Here is a 19,294-nt window from a genome sequence, read left to right as displayed (position 1 = left end):
TGTAGGAACACAGCTGATGTGAATCCCTGGAAGGCAACCAATAGAAAAGAGGCTGTGATCAGTGAAGCCTGATGGGAGACCACCCAGAACAGTAAGCACAGCGCCCAGCACCAAGAAGGATCAAAGGCGGGGGGGAGCAATATTCGATAAATTAAAGAATCTGCAGATCCAGGCACACTGAAAGGAGGGACAGAGGGAGGACGAGAAGGAGAGAGGGAGGAGTGGGTGGGGGGGGGGAGGCCAACGGAGGGGACAGCGCGATTTTTTTTTTTTTTGCCCGTTTGAATTAGTTCTTTCTTCCCTCCCTCTCTCCTCGCCCTCTTTCTCCTTTCACTCTCCTCTCGGGCTCCCCTTCTTCGCGGCGCGCCGTTAGTTAAGATTTCACATTAATATCCATTAACAGCAAGCTCATTAGCCTCCAAAGCAAGGCTGCTCCCTGCTCAACCCTCTGTTGTGTTTGAAATTCAAGAGAGCTGCAGTAAGGCTGCAATAACCTACATACAGAACTGTTTTTCCTCTCCCCCCCCCTCCAGTCAGAGCGCATTTCTGAAATAAATGTTATTAAACGTGTAATGTATGTACATATATAAGAGCCCTAATGAATATACTCGTCTCTCTTCTCATTATGTGCGCATCTGTGGCCGACACCTCGCCGAATTGTGCCCCTCTTTCTTTTTTTTTTTTTGTGTGTGCCTTGTTTTCCACCCCTCAAGAGGCGGAAAGGTTCCCGCCTCCCCATTGGTTGATTAAAAAGCCAACGCCATTGGGCGCGCCGGAGTGCACCTTCCCCGTTAATCTCCGCCCCTGCGATTCCGCCCGCCGCCTGCTTGGAGCAGCAAAAGGGAGGTGCCCCACTGACTTTTGGTTGAACTCCTCTGCAGATAAAAAGAAGAAGAAGAAGAAGTAGAAAGTTCTCTCCCAGCAGAATGCGGGGTTGCGATAAGGCGTCGCGTGTTGGAATTGTTCGGGCGATATCTCGAGGTGGCTGACTGGCTGTGAGGCCATCCAGAGCAGCTTCAATCAGGGATGTTGAAATGCTTCTCCCCGGGCCGAACGTGAAAGGTTGGAGACAGGAGACACTCCCCAGCCCCCTGCCCGCCCCATATCTGCTCTCTGCAGTACTATCTCCACACACATTCGCCTTGCACATTCTCAACGTTCGTCTCGTTTGTCAACATTTTCTTCAAAGGAGGAAGGCATAGGGGGTTGAGTTTGGGTTGTTTAAATGAACAAAGCGGTGTACTGCACAATTTGATTGTCATGTGCCCAACCGATATGTCAGGACAAATTGCCCTGGGAAAAAAAAAAAATGTTACTCCTCCAAATGGTGATACGGAGACTTCATCACTGAATTCAGTCACAGCTGTTCATTTTCATTTTTAAATGTCGAAAATTAACAAAAATAAGTAAAGGAAAATCAACTAAAAAAAATAAACTGTGCAAGTTTTTTATTGGTCATTGGTGGACTCCTGTGACTGGCAGATGATCATCTGTGCTTTCAGTGGTGTAAAACATTGAATGTGTTGCCTTTGTCATTATGTAAGTCCTTTGTCATGAAGTAGCCTTTTTTTTCCATTTTTATGTACCATTTAAACTCAAGGACATTTCATTAACTGTCTCACGCACACAGCACACGCTGTGAAATATTCAAGCTGTAGTATCTTTGAGGTGTTACATGTATTGTTATTATGTACCATGATAACACTGGCCTTTTGTTGATGTTTGTCTGAAAGAAATTTACCTTGAAAAGTTCTTTCTTGAGCACGAAAATGTTGACATACATTGGTCCGTGGAGAAACATGAACACGCATTATTATGGCCCATCTTTTTCATTATTATATTATTAAGATAATATGTATTATATTATAATTATGCCCTTATAAAGGCAGGAATTTAGACAAATGGAAAGGAATAGGAAAAAGTATTTTGAGCAGTTTTTTACTCGCGGTGTAGCTTGGTGCTTGGTTCATATTGTGTATAAGGACATTCTTTACTACGCCCCCATTCAGGTTAATCTTGGGCAGCTTATTATTCAAATGGTAATACATCCCCCCCTCTAAAAAAAAAAAAGATGCGCCGTCTGTAAGCAGTGTTTGGATAAGACCTTGAGCGGCGATTAAAAATGTTTGCTTTGGTATCTGTGCGAGCACGGCTGTGAAAGGGGGCCACTTCCCTGTGCGTTGTCAACCAGATTAACCCTAATGCATCAAAAATCCCCCACTGTCCCAGGCAGGGACGCAGTGAGAGTCACCAGTGGCAGGATTCTCACCCGGGCTGTGGGGAGGGGGGGCAGAGAGGCTGCCGTCCCGGGACGTTACCCGTGACACCCTCCGCCACGGCGACATCAGGTCAGCGAACGCTGCCCCCTCAGTCTTTCAGCGTGGTGTGCGGAGATTTGGAGCTTTGCGGCCACCTATCACACTCAGGAGACCCGAGTCGGTTTTTCACCGACCTTTGCTTTTGTTCAACTTTTTTTTTTTTTTTTTTGGCAATAAATTCCAGAATTTTTTTAATCGACAGACACCATTTTGGCGTCCCGTGTGTTTCGGGCGCAGACGTTCGAGTCGCGCCCGTTAATTACCTTTTCCTCCCGTTTGGCGGGAATTTCTGCGCCACCACAAAGCCGGCACCGTCTTACGCCAACAGCGGCAGCGATGCAAATAACAAACACGCAAACAAAGTAAGTGTGTTTGAACTTTGGATGAACGCACAGCTGTCAGAGAGGTGTCAGAGCAGCCCGTGCTCACAGCCCTCAGGTTCAGCTCCCTGCTTTCCTTCAGCACTTAGAGGAATTGCTTATTCTGCCCTCGTGTTGATATCGACTTGACAGCCTTGGGAGAGGTGGGGGGTGTGTGTGTGTGTGTGTGTGTGTGGGGGGGGGGGGTGAAAAGGGAGATGGTGAGGAAAACAAATAGCATAGCTTTTCTGTATCCATGATCAAAACTGAGCTGCTGATGGCCCGAAGGTTGGGATAATTATCTCTGGTGGCCGCGTGGATCTTAATGTCAGCGCTGAGAACCAGGGGGCAGCAGAATTAAAGCAGAGAAACCTGGCAAGAGAGCAGACGCTTGCTCCAGGCTTTGTATCACTGTTTGATACAGCAGCCCTTTGTTGGGAATCATGTTTTTGGTTCCAAAAGCAACTGTCTGCATCTAATCTCCCCTGTGCTTTTATCATCAATTTCATTCCTCTGATTTTTCTCTATCTTTTTTTGTATATGGATATATGAAACTAAGGCAAGATTACAAACTGCGGCTTTGCACATTCGGGCAGATAGGTGGCAGTCTTCTGTTAGCCAGGAGGAGCTTACATGCTGTCTTTCTCTGAATCTCCCCCTTCTCCTCTCTCTCCCTCTCTCCCTCTCTCTCTCTCTCTCTCTCTCTCTTTCTTTTTCTCTCTTTTTCTCTCTCTCTTTCTTTCTTTCTCTGCTCGTTCACACAGAATCACAGGACTGCAAATTAACCTGTCACTTCATCATTTGACACAATCTTCATTCTTATTCATTAGGGCTTGGGCTGGGCCGGGGAGCATCCGTGGTCATTCGCTCCAGCTCCTTTTCTTTCCACCCCGTGTCCCCTCCCTCCTCCGTTTCCTCCTTTCCCCCCCCCCCCCCCCCTCTTTTCCGCCTCTCATTCCGGATTGCGGGAATTCGAAGGGCCGGCTCCCGGTCCCCCCATTTCGGGGTGCACGACGCGCGCGGCGTTCCGGTTGCGGGAAACAGGGAAGGCGACACCGGAGCACCTAAGCCGCCCGCGATGAAAAGATTAACAGACGCGGGAATAACTCCGCACCATGTTTGCCGAGATCAAGGCCAGATTTCGGAGGTTTAGGGAGATCAGGCGCGGGGGGGGGGGCTGTGGAAATGCTGGCCTCTGTGTGCAGGTCGCCGGGGACAGCCGATAGGCACGCAGCTGAAGCGAACGTCGCAGCCTAACCCCCCACCCCCCCTCCCCCTAACACCCCCCCCTCGCCCCACCCGCAGGAACCTTGTACCATGTTGCAGACATGGTGGAAATTCAGACACTTTGCGCTGTTTTAAATGAAACGGAGCCGTGGATGAGCGGACTTGTTTGCAGTGCCGTTCTGTAATGCCTCCTGTATTTGCCATCACAAAAGTAAACAGCGCTGTACAAAGAGAAGTGTTCCCAATTAAAAATGAGAAAATGTAATTAAAGAGATATGTCACGGAATTACAGCAGCTATTAGGCGCGTTTAATGGCGTTTAAACATGGTAAGTGTTAGTTTACTGCGGGAGTGCAGTCGTACAGGCCCATCCCTTTAATTCACACAGAGGCTCCAATTAGAGACCACGCTTCATACATCAGGCTGTGCAGGGCCTGGTGTCCCTCTCTCTCTCTCCCTCTCTCTCTCTCCACTACGTTAAAATGACAGCCAGTTTCACCGACTCCCTCAACATTCCTCAATGTGCCGTAACAGCAGGGCTCTGTGTAGAAAAGAGAAAAACATGTATATATGCACACAATCAAATAATAGTAAAGATTTGTACAGTGTGCTGCCGAGAGAAAAGCCAGAATGTGCTTTGAGGGGAAAAAAAAATTTCATTCCTCTCCCTCTTTCTCTGCCTTGCTCCGACTCTCTATCTCTCTCTACTTTTCTTTGATGATCTCAGAACGCGGTGGTAGTTTTTCTTTTTTCCCCTCTCTCTCCTCTCCTCCTCCCCAGAATGAAATAGCCTGTGAAATATTTAAGGCTCTATATGTGTGGCGGAGGCAAATAATACGGCATTCATTTAACTATTACCGGACACCTGGTGGCTGGCCGCCTTTTCTCCGTCAAAAGACTGTTTGCGGTTAATGTTGGCAAACCCGCCACCGACGGGCAGTGTAAGCAGATTATGAGTAATTGTATGTGTGTATGCGTTCTGGGGGGAGGAGGTGGGAGTGCAGCATTTCCATCAGCCCTGAATACGATATAGATTCCTGCTGGCTGTTTTGTATTTCATCAGAAAGCCGGCTCGGAGGCCGGCACCCATTGAGTGGCCATGGCCCATGAAGTTGACTGCATGCTGGGAAGGGTTTTGATCTTGGCAGTGGCAGTTATGTTCCTGATAAAATTAGAAACCCCCCCCCTACATCCCCTGCCCCCTCCAGCCCCCCTCACCCCCCCCTGCAGGTGCACCTGTGAGTCAGCTTTGCTTCAGATTAAAACAAGCTCTTATGGGCTGTTTTTCTATCAAGATGGAAAGTAGCTGTTTACAAAATAGCAACAAAAAAAGCAAGTTGATCTGGGCGAATGTGGCGGCCTCTTGTTATTGTTTGGTATAGGACCTGGGACCGGGAGAGGGCAATTGCACCGCACTGGAATGCAGGCGGTTTTTGGTGGAGAATGAGGCAGAAGTAGTATCACAGTTCAGTAAGTGCTGCGTCACAAGATCTGAGCTCCACGAAGGAGGCTGGGCTTCCCTGACAGCTGGAAGTCATTCTCATGTTGTTTCTGAGGAGGGGAATCGTTTGTAAGCAGTGGGTAACCAAATACAATCAGAAACCCACTGCACTGTGTGTGTGTGTAGTGTGTGTGTGTGTGTGTTTCCTCACATTTTCTTTCTAACTCCCTTTGAAGTGTTTTAGTGAGTGAAAACAAGGATTTTGAACACATTCTTTCTTTGAGTTAGGTCACAGTCTCAGACCAGGGACACTCTCAATGAAGCCAGGGGCTCCCAGCCCTGATCGAGGCAGGGAGCGCTCACCCCTGTCCCCCCCAGTTCATCTTCCCAGGCCGTCAGCTCAGCCCGGCCAACTCCTGGATGCTGCGATTAAGAACGCGAGGGCCAGCGTCGACTTGTATAAAAGGCCATAATGAGCGGGGAGACGGAGGGAGACCGCAGCCTCGCTGATGGCTTTTGGGAGATTAGAGAAAACCCCGCCTGGTGTCCGAGGGCGTTTCCTTTCATCGCGCCGGTAGCTTGACCCAGTTGCCGCAAACTCTCGCGTGAGATCACATCAGCGGCCGGCAGCCGGCGTGGTGCCCCGTGTGTAAATGCAAGGTTGCATGTAGCTCTGTCACAGCGCACATTTTAAGACGTAAGGTGTCTTTGTAAGCAGAAACCACAGGCGGGCTAGGAGAACACGACTCCAGCCCTGCGTCTGCGTTCTGTGAGCCAAGAGAGGGGCTTATTTTCAGAATATAGCAACACTTCCATAAACAGCGGGAACAAAGACGGATCCATTCGAAAGGAGTCATTAACGGTCCAGCTCAATAGAGAGTCTCCAAAGTTTCTTGTGTGGTTTTGCTTGTTATCACTTCCTCAGTTATTATTTTTTTGGTGAGCGTGAGTGTGTATGAATATGCGTGCTTGTTTGTGTGTGTATGTGGAAAATGTATGAGTGTGTGAGAGTGTTTGAGGTTGTGCATTTTTGTGTGACTTTTGTGTGTGGTGGAGGGTGTTTTTCTTTTCTTTGTGCATTTGCATGTTTGTGTGTGTTTTTGTGTGTATATGTGAGTGTGTGTGCGTGTGTGAGAAAGAGAGTGTGTGTGTGTCTGTGTGAGTGTGTGTGTGTGTGTCTGTATGTGTGAGAGTGTGTGTGTTTCTGCCCCTCTCTAATAGATGTGCAGGGTGAATGTGCCTCACATTTAGAGGCCCTTTAATGGCCTGTGTGGAGTCTTTAGCAGCGCTGAATCCGAAGCCCTTCCTTGCGGATAATTGCACTTTGAGTCTTTTGCCTCTCCTTTCGCCTGAAAACCAAGCTTATTGCAGCTGAGAGAATCTCCCACAAAAACCGCAAGTTGTCCTTGTGCATAAAAGTAGATTCTGCACTTCAACACCTTTTCAAATTAATATTTGTGATGGGTCTATTCTGCGCCCCGGAGTTTCTGTTCTCCCACTTTGTTCCTGTGTTTGATGTAATGGAGGGAAGGACAAAAAGGAGAGCCGAGAGAGTGTGTGAAAATGGTAGTTAAGTGGGCTTAAGGGGCTGCTTCAGTACTTTTTGAAAGGATTCACGAGTGAATAGGCCCTCAGAGTGCTTAGCTGTAGTGCGGTAAACAGACAGGTCCAGCACAAAGGTGCGGCAGAAACAAGCACATGCATAACCCTCCCTCCCCTCCCCTCCCCTCCCCTCCCGGTGACATCTGCCCAATCCCCAGAATATAATTTCGCTTCTTTTTTAGCCCCGGCTGAACATTTTCCCTCGTGCCCGGGCCGGTTAAAAATCTTTTGTTTGGTTAATTGCGATGAGTATAATATACAAGTCTCTCGGAGGTCCGCCGAAGACAATTAGACAATCGGGGCGGCTTAATGAGCCGCTGCCAGCGGCTCGCAGCCCGCGCCCCTTTCAGCGCCGCCCTTTCTCCCCGCGACGAAGTGGGCGTCCGCGCGCCGTCGGCCCCCCGTCCCCCCTCTCCTCACCCCGCTGGAGCCCCGAAGAGTTTTCATTCGCATCACAGTAACGTCGCGAGTCGCTGTTTTTTTTTTTTTCTCCCCCCACCCTCAGACGGAAGCGTTCGCCTCGCCCTCGAACACGGCTCGAACACACACGCGCATGCGCATGCACCTCGCGGTTTCCTCAGCTCGGCCGGAGAGAGCGGGAGAAATTCCTCGGAACGGCCAGGTAATGAGCAGCAATTATCAGCGGTGAGGGTCTGAAGCATGCACTTCACATTGTCATTTCCAGTAAGCAATAGGGACGGCCTTGGGGGTTAAATGACTGATCATGTCTCGGGTGTGCCGCGCAAGATATATTTTTTCCCTTTTTTTTGTGCGTGCGCGCCGAAGATAAAGACGGCGAAAAAATGCGAAATATTCATAAGCCATTCATTATATTCCCCCTTCTTATGAAGATTAATTAATAACCCTACTTCATGTAGTCAAGTGATTTTAATTTATAAGCCCAAATCTACACTTGTATGAAGTTGTGAAGGGCAGTGTTTTTTTCCCTCCCTTTTCCCTAATCACACTGTTACTACAAAAGACTGGGTCCATTATTACTTCTGCAGCGCAGAAGAAAGGAAATGAGAGAGGGACAGGGGTTGCCGCAGTTTGACACAGGACAATTAATCTTCCTGTAAGCGTTGTCAGCCCGAAACAGACACAAATGGATCACTCCCATTAACCGGGAGAGTGTAGGTAGGGATTTTAACAAGCGTTTACGAGAGTCCATTTTCTCGCTAATGAAGAGGGGAATACGCGGGCGCAGTGTAAGCCAGCAATATACACTTAAAGTTCTGTCCTTTCGGCGGGAGAAAAAAAAAAAAAGCCCGCCTCTTCACATTCTTGACATTTCTCAGAGACGCTCTGTGATCTTCGGCTGGCGCTCGCACGGCCGGGAGCGCCGAGTCTGCCCTCCAACAGCAGCAGCCTGGCCTTCGCCCGCCGAAGCTCGGCCTTCCAAATTAATTAGAGAGCCGAGCGCGCCTGGCCCAGGCTGCAGGGCCCCGCCTGCGTTTATTTGTGTATTTAGAGCGGAGGGAGAGTGTGAGAAATGAAACCCTTCTGAGTCGTTAGCTGAGCTGCGCAGGCTTCAGCTACGTGGCACCTGGAGACCGGGAGCTCGGCGGAGGCCGGCCATGTGGTCTGCCGGGCTGCGTGACGTCTGTGTTCTTTTCAATGGAAAGATGCACGTTCCTCAGTGCCTGTGTGTTTATGTGTGTGTGTGTGCAATGGTGAGTGTTTGTGTGTGTATATGTGTGTGTGCGTGTTGTATCTTCAGATATGTGTATGTGTTTGTGAGCATGTGTTTATGTGTACTTGCATCCATTGGTAAGTGTGTGTGTGTGTGTGTGGATGCTGATGTCTGTGCATGTGTAGTATTTTCAAACGTGTATGCGTGTATGTATTTATGAGTGTATGTTTATGTGTATGTGTGTCCATTGGTAAGTGTGTGTGTGTGTGTGTATGAGCACGTACAGTATCTCCAGCCGTGTTTATGTGGGGTGGGTATGTACGCAGGAGCATGTCATTGCAGATTGGGGCCTTGCCAGCCGAGTGGAGCTCCCAGCTCTGGTGGCTGATGTAAGCGGACTCCCAGGATCCGCTCCTCCTCCAGATGAATTGCTGTGTGTATTTCAAAGCTCCCCGTGTGTGCATCCCACTTTCTCCCTCGCTCGCACACGCCACACGAGTGTGTCGGCTCACTCTGAAAGGTGTCTGAGCTGAAGGGCTCAGGTTCGCTCTGTCTAACAGAAGACCGTCTTTGTCAAAAACCTGCCACTCTGCGACCACAAGGAGAGGGTGGCATTTTCCTGTCTCCACTGTTTCTTCTTTGAAAGACATAAACAATTTTTCCTCACTGTCCACGGATTAGACCAATCCAAGCTTCAGAAATTTGTTAGGGGCGTAGTTACAAGGCTTGTGAGGCACGGATTGCTATCATGCTTATTGGCTATATTCGCTGGTTGGGTACTTCCCGGATCACGTCACCGTTATGGTGTGGATCTTTTTATTTTCTTTGTACATCCCTACATGCTACATGCCTGCTGTTAACCAGACACACTGTCAGACACCAAACTCTTAAGGAGAAATATTTCCACTAAGCTGTTCTTGATAAATGGGATTTCCTTCGTTACTGTGAGACTGTGCGGCTCCAGTTTCTTAGGCCTTCAGAGAGGAGACTTCGATCTGCCAGCAGGCAGAGCTCGGCCAGGGTGTGCACAGAGCGTGGAGAGCGCAGGCCTGCCGTACGTCACCACTCTAATAGCAACGCATCATTAACATCAGCAAGGTGCAAAGGATAAAAGGCTCCGGAACCATAATCACAGCCGTTAATTGCTGAGGATCTGAAGTTACGTGTGACGCTTGTTAAGTTCCTCAAAAATCGATCTGTTTTTCTTTTTGTAATGCGATTCGAATCGCTCGCGTACAGACAAACAACAGAATTTTGGAGAGACAAAGGGAAGAGTCTGTAAAGAGGAAGATGCCCCTTTCCTCTGAAATGTATTTTGTCACTTGAAGGCCTACTATTTTTTTTTTATCTTTGTCTTTGTTTTTGTCCTCTGCATATGGTGACCTCCCCAGTGGAGTTGGAGAGGGACAGGATAGAGTGAGGGGACCGAGAGGGTCTCAGACGGCAGGTGACATGTTCTCCCCTGGACCTGCTGCAGACAGAGCGGAGACCCCCATGGCCCTGACAGGGACACAGTGCTGGCACGCACGACGCACACACACACGCACACAGCCTGGGTAAAAACACACACACGCACACTGGCACAGACTTACACACAAAGGATGCAAGCATGCACATATACATGAGTTTTATACAATAACACACATACATGTGCGTGCACACACACTCAAAAACATGCACACAATACAAATAGGCATGCACACACACACGCATACACTCACTTACGGACAATATGCACAAGCTGTACAAACACAAATACACCAATTGTACAAGTGCTCACATATACCCAAAGTCAAAAAATATAAACACACACACACACACACACACACATACACACACGCTTGTTGTCACCTGCACAAACAGACACCGTGCTCCTGGGGAGAGCAGGAGAGAGTGAAGCAGAGGGAATATTTATGCAGAATTCATTTTGCATTTACATTTTTTTTTTACCTTGTGAACATCTGAGGTGTCTGGATTGGTGTCATTTGGCCACAACTGGCCTGACTGCAGCAAGTCGTGAGGGGAAGGCTCCTCGGCACATTTCAACTTCTGTGTCCTACAGTCTGGGAAGAGGGAAAAAAAAAGAGATTTTGAATTATTAATTTTTTCATGTTTGCAGCCAGTGCGGTGTGTGAAAGCCAGCCTTAAACTGCATTCAGTTGTGAAGAGTCAAGAAAAGAAATGCTCTGAAGGACACCTAAAATTCTTTTTTTGAGGAACGTTCCTAAGACTCAAGCTGAAAAAGTGATGTTTTTTTTTTTTTGATAGACAACAATCAACACATACCATTTGTTTAATTTTCATGTGTTTCTGTGTTTTAAGCGACTGACCTCATGGCCTCTTCTTTGTTCTGGACAGGAAAGATACCGATACATGTTAATCAATAATGAGAATGATGATGATAACGATACTGATGATCACAGTGATACCCACCACCATCATCATCCTCATCATCTTGTTATATAGCTGCTGTCATCGTTCCTTATTATTTGCTTTTAATGCCGTTGCCGCCATTTTTATTAGCGGATGTTATCAGCAGTATCATTAGCTGTAATTATATCGCTAACAGAGCCGATAAGTGCGTGAGCTACACAGCAGCGTTAGCAGTGTTTGCCTACCCGTGGTCGGTGTGTGGAAGAACCCATTTAAAAGTTCAGCTCCAAGGCTGGATCCGGGGGACCGAGGAGAACAAAACTGACGTCATTAAAGATAGCACGCTGACCCAGGGTATCATGACCGGCGGGGGGGGACTGTTGTTTGTCGCTACACGCTAGATGTTTTACAGAGTCTCTCTCTCTCCCGCCCCCTCCCCTCTCTGGGGGAATAAGAGAAGATGCTATTTCACCTTTTCTGCGCCAAAACATTTTAATTATATCTCCTCGGCGGAGTGGCGCGTCTCCGTAGCCGAGGAGCTGACATTGATGCATGCGCTGATAAATGTGCAAACGCTGGAAATGAGATTAACAAAGATTTTGAGGAAAGGGTGACAGCTAATTTTGCGGCGTATTCCGCGTCTGATTCGGGAGTGACGCTTTGATAGAACGCACTTTCGAATTTGCTCCCCCCCCCCCCCCCCCCCCCGGCAGGAACAAACTCGCCGGAAATACGGACGGCGGCGTGCCTAGCACGGCGTTCGCACTTTTTAAATTGTTTTTTTTCCCCCCCTCCCTCCTTCTCTCTCTGTCCGTCTCCCTTTCATTCTCTCTCTCTCGTTCAAGAGATCGTTTTGCCTCATCCTCACTTTTTTCCACTTGATCGTTCAGTCCTGTAACTCACAATAAACTCTGATTATTCACAACAAACAGTTTTAGGTTTGGTGGATTTTCGATAGGCTGTGCTATGTAGCGGGCCCATTGTGCTGTTTCGCAGTCCTGTCACAGGTGTTCCCCGCTGCCAATGATATTTCACAAATCACATATAATCGTGGCGCACGGTGACACACATTCAAGTTGGCTAGAGCGTGTGACCACTTTCATAGTACACTAGTGTGTTTCGCATCGGGGAAAAATACAATTATTTGTCTGGTGTCTGGTTCAGGTGGAACAAATCTGGCAAAGGAGCAAGCGTGGCATTGGTTATAAACCGTAGCCGGGCTGTAATGTCCTCTTTTGTTTCTTGTTCATATTTATCAAATCATTCCTCTTTGTGAGACAGAGATGTTTGTGGCCGGTCTTCCTCCTCTGTTTGTCTCGCTATCTCTCCACGTAGTTTTTTTGTTTTTTTTTCTTTCCTTAAAACGTCTGTCAGTTTAATCCGTGCGCATCTGATCTGTGTTGTGTTTTGTTGATCTGTGTTTTGTTGGGGAGCCCTCGCACCGATGCGTGAGGCGCCTCTGTTTTTAAACATCTTCTCCTTCGCGTTCGGAGTGGCGATACAAAGCCCAGAGAGATCTATCTCTCAGCTCATCGGTCCTTTCTGCAGCAAGAGACGGCCAGATAACAATCATATCTGCCACCGCTGATTCCTAACGTTTTCATCTAGGGAGTGGTAGGGGGGGAGAGGGGGGAAAAAAAAAATCCCACCAGTTTTTTTTTTTTTTCGCCATCACTTCTTCTCTGTCACCCATTTTGTTTCTGTGTGGCAGAAACATCTTGTAGTTTTGTCTTCTCTTTTTTTTTTTTTTTTTTTACTCTTTTTTTCTTTATCGCCTTCTCTTTTTTCCACCTCCTCTTCCCCCTCTCTCTCTCTCTCTCTCTCTCTCTCTCTCACTGAATCTTCACTTGCAGGCAGCTGACAGCTTCTTTCACTTTTCTTTGTCATTTTTTTTTTCTCTCTTTCTCTCTTTTTCCATCCATCTGCTTTCGCTTTTGTTTGCTCGGGCCCTCTCTCATCCCAACTTGATAATGAGGAATTCAGTGTGACCCTGACCTCCATCAGCCCAGCAGTGACCTTTGACCCCGCCATGTGACCTTCAGTCCCCGTTTTGACAGCTTGATTAATTACCCAGTGTTATGATTTATGAGTAAGCAGTATGTAAAAATAATAGACAACAGGTGGTCTTCAAAAAGTTTTTTTTTTTTTTCCAGGGTTGGGGGGGGGGTCCTTTTTCCAGCCTCTCTCACCATTCTACTTTCAACTTTTTTCACAGTCCTTCTCAATTTTCTGAGATTTTCAAGGCTGATTTTCAAGGGAAATTACTTTGAGTACATGGATTATGTTATTGTCGATACACAAAACAGTGATTTGACTTTGCAGTTAAATAGCACTGTGTAATTCATTTCACGTTATACGGTGCTTTTTATGTTTCATAAATACGTGTGGATTTCTGAAGCATAAATATGCACATGCAGCCATAAACATGCGCACACACACACACCCACATGCATGCACGCACATACACACATACACACACCCTGCAGCAGATCCCCCAACATTTCAGAGCGCTTCATTTTCAGGTCACGTCTTGAGAAAATGGCTGAAATAATGGAGGGGGTATTTTTCAAGCTGAGCTGCAGCTATGTTTACTTTAACACTTCAATTGGGCCTCGTGATTGGCTGCCGTGACCTCACCTGACTTCTGCACCCGTGGCGTTGTAACCCTAAGCAGAAGGCAGGCACTGTATTTACATGGCAGGTAGCCTGCACAATTACCAGGAGGGCAGGGAGGAGCTGTTCTCCAAACACCTCTCTCATCTCTCACCCTTTCTCAATGCTCTTTTCTCAATATACATTTCTTTAACCCTTTACACCATCCATAATCTTACTAGTTGGAGGTTAGCGGGTGTTGGACGGAAGACTAAGGAAATGAAAAAACAACAAATACAGCAACAACTGAAATTATTAGGACGTTCGGGCAACCGTCTCCACGGCCCTCCCTCTCAGGCCAAAATAACAGGTCGGAGGTCAAGGGATTCCACTTTAACCTCCGACCCCGAAAGGTCGGCAGGGGCCACAGCGCGCACCGAGATTAATACCCCGAGCCTGGACACTGGACACTCATTATTCAGTCCCCTTGGAAAGGGGGGGGGTTTAAAAGGATATGAAATTTTAGCCTGCTGTGTGTCAGAGCTGCGTCACCCTTCCTGTCTAAGACCTTAATGTGGAGATTAGCTGGGATGGACTCTCAGGGATGCCGGGTCCCCCGAGCTCCGCTCCCTCTCCCACTCAGGTCTGTGGACCCGGGTTTTGTGGTAGAGCATGCCCACGCCGTCCTTGTTCACTGCGATTTGCAAACCTCTTTGCGAGCTCCAGTAGCAGGCGAGTGTGAAGTAAATATTTCTGAATCGTATTAATTGGTTTCTGTACCTGGCACTGTCTGCGTTTAAGCAGTTAGTGTGCCTTGAGTATTCGGGTGTTCGTTTCTTAATTACACTGACCTGATTTTATTTTTCTCTCCCAAACATCCACACTTGTTTTACAGGAATGGTAACAGACGTTTATGCTGTAATAATTCCACTGCTGCAATTAAAACCAAAAAAAAAAGAGATTGTGTTGTAGTATCAACATTCATAAAGATTGTAATATGACTCAGTCCTGGATAAATTAAAAAAGATGATATGAATAATATAATTATGGAATAATTAGTGTGGCAATAGTAGTTCTTTCTTGGATTAGAGAAATAATGATGACAATAGATATAAATATGAGTGTGCCGTTTGTTAAAAGAATATGCATGCTGTTTGAGAGGCAGGTCAAAGCTGGCAGTGTGAGTTCTCAATGGCCTGCACTGTGAGACAAAGAGGTCAGTGCGCAGGCACTCTCTCTCTCACACACACACGTACACACATGTGCACTCACTCCCACATACGTGTACTCACAAGCATGCATGCACTTTCGCTTCCCGGCACGCGCTGCATGTGTTGAATGTAATGGTTTAGTTGTGTTAGAGTGTGGCCGCAGGTTCTGTGCTTAGCGGAGGGCTTGTCAGCGGCTCTGGCGTGTTGAGACTGTGCGTATGCAGCCGTTCGCAGAGGAATCCATCCAGGGGGGTACGGCACGTTCGTATTACCTCACCCCTCGTACCACTTTCCATATGTGAGGTGCGGAGGGAGTCTGCTTTTCTTAATGAAGGACACGAACGTGAATTTCCAGCTGGATCATACACATGTATATGCACTCATACTGACATACATACACACGCCTGAATGATAAGCCTCCATTCTGGTGCGCTGTCTGTGTGTCAGCATGTGCATTTGCAAAGTGCTGTTTGAACCGTGGTGCCAGTCCGACAGCATGATTCTGGCCTGCACAGCCTTATGGGAAGGCCCCTTCCACCAAATGCGGGCCTCCATTGGGAGGGTCTGTTAACTCCTTGGTAGGAACGGATCCCCGGATGAACAGTGCGGTCTGTCGTGAGGGCCACACGCTAGGGCCTTCCCCAGCCATGTTCTTCTCCATGTTCCCCTTGAAACCCGGTTTTGGAAAACCGGCACCCTCCACTCCCCCAAAACAGAATTGGGTACCATGGCCCCATCACAGACGCTCCCAGCACAGACCAGAGGAACGTTGAGGAGGGCAGACTCCTCCCCCCTCCCCTTTCCTGCTTACCATACCAAGCTTTGATTTATTTATTAAATAGTTGGACAAGAATATTGGGGGGCACCTATCATTCTGTGATCTATATCACCCATCTCCCTCATTAAAAATGTATGCGTATGCTGAGGGGAAACAATATAGAAATATAAATCAAAATGCTTAAGGCGTAACGATAGATTTTTTTTTTTTACCACTGGATTTCTTTGTCTTTTTCTCCCATTGTTCCCATTGTTTCCGGGTGCGCTGTGATCTTTTATTTAGAGCGAGATGCTGTAGGTGCACAGGGTGTGTCGGGAGTCAAGGTACACTTAAGGAATGTCAACACCCGCGGGGCTAGCCTCTTCTTTTTCAAAACAACATCCTGCATGTGTTTTGCTTTTAATAGGGCGATGATTGCGCACCTTAGAGACGAGCTAAAATGATACTGACAGTCAGGTTCACTTTGTGGGGGGTGGTGACAGTTCTCTCTTTTACAACTGATTTTCATCATTTCTCATCCAGTAATTTATTTTGGAAAACACAAATATAGTCTGGCTTTCATTTTTTTGTGTGTTAGTACGTGTGTGTGTTATTACTGTTATCAGCTTTATTCTAAAGGTCCCGATTTATTATTATTATTACTTATAGTAATAGTATTGTTACTGATGACGTTATTGATAGTGTTGATATAATGAACATGTAATAATTCAGACATTTGGCATGTTATTTCAAATGAAATTCTCGGTTTTTTCGAGTACCTTCATTAATATACTTGCACCACATAAGAACATTTGAAATCAAAACAACAAAAGGCGAATCCGCGCCTCTATAAATTGCTCAGCGGGTCTTTATCGTCGTGTCTAGGTGTAGTTAATGTTAGCCTCGCTGTGTTTACAGTGAGGTTTGAGCAAACAATTGACATGTTGTGCTCCTGTAAAAGCTGACAAATGATTTCTGTAACATTTACTAACACAATCAATAGCTTTGACAAATTTCACTTGTCTGGTGATTTATGTGCGCCCGACCTACTGTTTGCTGTGGAGAGAATAGATTAGGTTTCCAGGTTTGGGGCTCTCGCAACACGCGCGCTCCGTTCATAAGAAATGCATGAGCGCTGACGGCCCCTCCGCGCCGCCGCGTCCAGCGAATAAAGGCTGCCGTTTCCGGCGCGCGGCGTGTGCGAGACACGGGTTATTGGAGCCGGTGGCCCCGGCATTGATCACCGCCGCCTGGCCTGTTTATTCAAATGATGTAACAATAAGGCATTAAGAGGGCCCATAAAAAAGGCGCCTAAACAGAATTGATATCGCTCGTCTCCCCAGGTAGGGTGATGATGTATTGCGGGGTGGGGGGATCTGGTTGTGTTTTATGCTCCCGCGGCAGCAATGCATCTTGGCGGTATTTAAGGACAGGGCTAATGCCGCGTTTATCACCGCTCGCACGGCGGTGGCAGCGGTGGAGGGTGAGCGCGGGCCGAACGGGGGGACCCGGTGACGAGGCGTATTGACAGAACGTATCAGGCCGGGGGATCTGGGCCACACGGAGATGTATCGCTGTCCTGGGGAGAGAGAGAGAGAGAGAGAGGGAGAGGTGATAAGGGGCAAGACAACCTCGCCGTTGAACGCCACCTCTTAATCCAGCCCGGTTAATGACAGGACACAGAGACCGTCAGAGGCGGCGTGCGGCGGGGTGGGGGTGTGGGAAGCCTTTCAGTGTCACGTTACTCAGGTTACTCGGGACAACAGCGCAAAATGCGGCTCGTCTCTAACAGCCACCCACCCCGCACACCGCTAACGCCAGCCTGTTTGCTCGCGGCCTCACTCACTGAGAGCCGCGTCAATGCGGCGAGGAGATGTAGCTGTGTATGCGCATGTCGGTGCGCGCCGCTGACGTCTGTCTGGAGGTGCTTAAAATAAACAGGTCCGCGAAGAAACAAAAGCAACTGGAAAAGAAAAAGGGGAAAAAAAAGGGAAATGGAAAGAGCAGACATGAAAAGGAAATGCACAAGGGAATGGGAAGTTCTAAGAGTTTTCAGGCTTCTTCTGTAAGAGAAGTTTGCTTTGAACTCTTCTACAATCTAAAACATTTCACAAATCATGTTGTGAATAATATGAATAGAAATGCTTATTTTTTTTCTTGCCAAGGTGAAAAATATACATGAAAAAATATTAAGAATAGTAGTTGTGGTAATAATAATAATAATAATAATAATAATGTTATTATCATAATTATTCATAATTATATATTATCACAAATTTCACTTAAATTTCAGTATACCGTGACAATATATTATCACTAATTACTAAAACTAAAACTTACCAAATGTGAGAGACAAACCCTGTTTGGCAGGACGTTCTTGTGCTTTGGTAGTTTTACGGGACAGTTTTACATGTGACTCATGACACCGGTGACGGTGTGTAACTCCGTATAAGCGTGTTGTTCCTGCTGGCGGGAGACGGCGCTCGGGCTTCCTGCCTGCTGTCTCACTCCAGCCCAACGCCGTTCTGCCGCGTCAGCCGCTGCGTGAGGGCTGTCTTACAGCCGTGGCCATCGGTGGAGGAGAGCGCTGTCTTACAGGAGGGCTGTCTTACAGCCGTGGCCATCGATGGAGGAGAGCGCTGTCTTACAGGAGGGCTGTCTTACAGCCGTGGCCATCGATGGAGGAGAGCGCTGCAATCACAGAGAAAGCGTAAACCAACCACAGGAGCTGAGCGTGCATTGGTATGAGGGGATATATGGGAGAGTGTCGTTGCAATGCCATTGATTTATGCACGCGAGTGCGTGTCATATATGTCCATAGCAAGGAGGAGAAAATTGATTTCAGCAGTGTTTTTTTTAAACAGTTTATATCATCGTCAAAACTTTGTGAAACATTTTTTTTTTTGCCACACTGATTCACTTCAGTATTATGAAGATATATGTTTTGTGCCCCTGCAAGCGTTCAGCAGAATGTATACATTCAGACATAAGATGCTGAACTCATGTTGACAAATGTAACTTAAAACTACATTATACCCTAAATGAAATTTTAATTCATTTTTGTAATATTTATTAATGAAGAAAGTGATGAAACCACCTCTGAACACACTGATTTAATTACAGCGTATGTCTTTATTTGGTGTTCGTTGCCCATTTGCCTAGTAAATACAGTGCAATACCCATAATTTCATCTACTGTGTCTACTAAGCATATGCAGCATATGCAAATGTGTGAGTAGCTTTTGTGTTGGAAACTTGTGTGTTTGATTCAAAAACTTTATTTTTCAGGTCAAAGTTTACTACTGCTGAATAACATTTCCCTAGATGTGGCAAGATGTGTACGTGGGTGTGATATAGAGTAAAAATAACTCATCCATACACACAGTGTGTGTATTTATTAGTGTCTGTGTGTGTGTCTGTGTTTGTATTAATGTAAGTGTGTGTGTGTGTATTTATATTAATGTAAGTGTGTGTGTGTGTGTGTGTGTGTGTGTGTGTGTGTGTGTGTGAGAAATGCTGAGGGGATCCTGAGTTCTCCCCCGCCTTTATCCCGGCCGGGCACGTTTGTGCGAAAAGGCCTGGGCGTCGGAGGGGGGGAGGGCCAGAGAGGGGGGCACCGTGACTTAATCTGACAGCGAGCCCAAGTTGTGTGGTATCTGGGAGAGGGGATAATAGGTTCCTGCATGCTGAAAAAGCACACGTAGCACCACTGACAGACAAGGTCACACGGAACAGGGTGGCCTTCAGAGCTCAGTCTAATCTAAGCAGGGGAGGGGCCCATTT

The 19,294-nt window shown here is 47.2% G+C and overlaps 1 protein-coding gene across 2 annotated transcripts in view; it reads left to right on the top strand.

The window, feature by feature from the left end:
• Window positions 1–19,294, top strand: part of fam172a (family with sequence similarity 172 member A) — a 154,215-nt gene that overhangs the window by 40,223 nt on the left and 94,698 nt on the right. The window lies entirely within an intron of this gene.

Source organism: Megalops cyprinoides, chromosome 4, assembly GCF_013368585.1.
Source record: "Megalops cyprinoides isolate fMegCyp1 chromosome 4, fMegCyp1.pri, whole genome shotgun sequence".
Lineage (NCBI taxonomy): Eukaryota > Metazoa > Chordata > Actinopteri > Elopiformes > Megalopidae > Megalops > Megalops cyprinoides.
This window is presented reverse-complemented; position numbering and strand designations above follow the sequence as displayed.